General features: G+C 48.4%; 1 protein-coding gene and 1 long non-coding RNA gene across 5 annotated transcripts in view; one reads left to right on the top strand and one right to left on the bottom strand.

The window, feature by feature from the left end:
* The first annotated feature begins 455 nt into the window (after positions 1 to 455).
* The window catches only part of GSG1 (germ cell associated 1), a 19,320-nt gene continuing 17,137 nt past the window's right edge, over positions 456 to 2,638 (top strand). For all 4 annotated transcript variants that reach the window (XM_008073576.2, XM_021706710.1, XM_021706712.1 and 1 more), the window contains exon 1: positions 456 to 721. The gene's annotated coding sequence lies outside the window, so the exon portion shown is untranslated. The remainder of the gene's footprint in view (positions 722 to 2,638) is intronic.
* On the bottom strand, positions 799 to 2,432 carry LOC103276169. The gene is made up of 2 exons (XR_505355.1): positions 2,346 to 2,432; positions 799 to 1,105 (listed from the first exon to the last, which is right to left on the bottom strand). It is a non-coding gene; the product is annotated as an uncharacterized LOC103276169 (long non-coding RNA).

The raw sequence follows: 2,638 nt of genomic DNA, 5'->3' as shown, positions 1-2,638 counted from the left end.
ATTAAATGTTAATTTTAAATCAGAGGCAGTATATTTTCCCATTGAACTCAACTTTGTTTGGGAAGGGCTGCATTTTACTTTAACCATAGCATTGTGTAAGATATGATAGCTGTGTTGCAGTGTGTGTGTCCATTTTACTTTTTTTAATGTAGCTTCTAGAAAATTTTCAATGACATGCATGGATCACATTGTATTTCTCTTTGACAGCACTGGTTCAGAACCTGACAACTCAGTGAGGTCTGGTTGACATCTCATGGGAACCCTTCCAGACCTTCAGGACCTGCACTTGACTAAGCTACCAGGTAATTCTTATGTACAATAAGAGAAGCACTGATCCGGACAACCTTAGAAGGCGCTATGCCTTTGGCAGGTACCCAGCATGCCACTGCCATCCTTTGGGGAGTTGGGGGAGGAGGCAGATAGAGCAGCAAGGAGACCCCTGCCTGCCATTATGACATCACAGAGTAAAGCCCATGGGTCACCCAGCCCCACCCAAGCTGGTGTCCCGCCCCTGAGACATCCTTTCCAACCTCTCCAACCCACCTCACACCACCTTACCCCTCTGCTGGCAAGAGGAGACCTGATTCAGCCTCCCGCTAAACACTCATTCTAACCAACGAATTAAGACAGAGCAGAAGACAAACTGACAGTTCAAGACCTCCTCACCGCAAAAGTGAATAAGCAATCCCTCTCAGCTGAAAATGTTTACCTCACCCAGGAGGTAGGTACACTGATTTTGAAATTCCATGAACATCTATATGCATCGTACCCTTAATGTTGGATTTGTAATACAGGCCATACTAATTCATCAATTTAATTTCTTTCACATGCTCACAGTCAGGAACTTGGGAACACACTGTAGGATTATACAAAATTGAATGATATTGTGTTACTCAAGCCCAGTTTTTACAGATAAACCTGCTCTAAATCCTGTTCGTATCTTGTCATCTTGTTTTTTCATCATCCTCGTTTAAGATGTCCTTTTCTTCTTTCTTTGCCTCTTCATCTTTTCCTCTCTGGCTCCAGGGTTGCTTAGAGCTTTATCTTCTTTTTTCCCTCCCATCTGCATGATGCTGTGGCCAAAATCTGGTCCCTGGTAAAAGGCCTAGTGGTGGCAGCAGCAACAGAGATGAGTGTCACCCGGGTGAACTGAAAGAGCAGAACTTAAGTTCTATGCTAGAGAATGGTGAGGCATCCCCAAGGTCCTGCCGGAAGCCAGCTCTGATCTGGAGCTGGGGAGAACACAGCTCGGGCTCTTTTTGGTCTCAGAGAATCAGGGAGAGTCTTCAAGGATCCTTCCAGATCCCACAGCTCTCAAAGATGTCTTAGCTTGTTTAGGATTGAACCCACATTCAAAAATGGCCAGCCTCCCTTTATACTAGACTGCTACCTTTCAGTTCAAATGGTTACTAAAAAAGCAAATGGTGTTCATTCTTGAATATCTTACCTTTCTCAAGAAAGAAAAATGAAGTTTACAATCACACACACAGGAACACAGGGGGCAATGTGGTGTGCTATTGATCAGCTGGAAGTGAGAGATCTGAGAGGAAAGGTGGCATATCCTAAGTAAGAGGCACTGCTGGGGCTGCAGAACCGAGCGAGTGGTTCTGAAGAGCCATCTGAGTGTGGGCTCAGGCAGCCTCCCTAATTCAGAAAACATCCAGAGTGAATAGGTCATACAGAAGAGGAAGTGAACACGATAGAAAAGCCAGTCATGGCTTAGAGTAAATTTTTTTATTGTTCGCTATCACTGGTTTTCCAGGGGAGACACAGAATGTGGTCATATGCTTGCTAATATATACCTAAGAAGTATGAAGTATGCTTGGTCCATTGCCTCATTCTGCAGGAGTTCCCATAATCTGGCCTGCAATCTGAAAATTTTGTTAAAGGTGACTGTGCCTTCCCTTTTACTGAGTGGCAACCTGGTGATGAGTCAGGTATATTATGAAGGTTGGGAATAATGACTCCACCACCATTTCCTAACTTTGTGGCCTTGAGCAAGACAAACACTCTGAATGTGAACCCCCACTTATAGAATGGAGATGCCACCTCTCTTTCTGGCTGATTGCGGAGATTAAAGGAGCTGTCGGTGAAGAGTCTAGCAAGGTGTCTGGTAGCAGTACAGGTTCACTTTCGCATTCGTTTCTCCGTAGAGGCACTTCCCTGCCTCTTTTGACCTTCCCAGCACTGGGAAGCAGGACAGCTCTTTCCCCTCGTTCCCCTCTGAGGGTAAACTGAACCGGGTCGGGAGGTTGAATACCTTGGCCCCAATCACCAGCCTAGCGATGACGGGAGTAGTGACCAGAATTCAAACCTGCTGAAGGGTCGTGGTCATAAAGCCTCACCTCTCAGATCCTCCGGATGAGGCAAAGGCATCCCTTCCTTTTAAGAACAGCAGCCGGGCAGCTGTACCTTCGGGGGAAGGGGGCGAAGGCGGGGAGAAGTCTGGACTCTGGACTCCACAGCAGCCCGGCAATCCTGACCCTTGCCCCACAGGCCTGAGTGTGGGAGTCTCTCCGGTGGACCCCCCCCCCCCCCCGCTCCTGCCGAGCCCGGCCGGGCAGCAGAGGTGCGGCGCCCCCGCCGTCGGGCGGCCTTGCGCCCGCAGGCCGGCCGCCTGGCCCCCGTGGGCGGTTCG

This window comes from Carlito syrichta, unplaced genomic scaffold (genome assembly GCF_000164805.1).
Source record: "Carlito syrichta isolate Samal-C Ts95f unplaced genomic scaffold, Tarsius_syrichta-2.0.1 Scaffold315952, whole genome shotgun sequence".
NCBI classification, from domain to species: domain Eukaryota; kingdom Metazoa; phylum Chordata; class Mammalia; order Primates; family Tarsiidae; genus Carlito; species Carlito syrichta.
The sequence above is the reverse complement of the archived record's forward strand: the minus strand, read 5'-3'. Positions and strand labels throughout refer to the sequence as shown.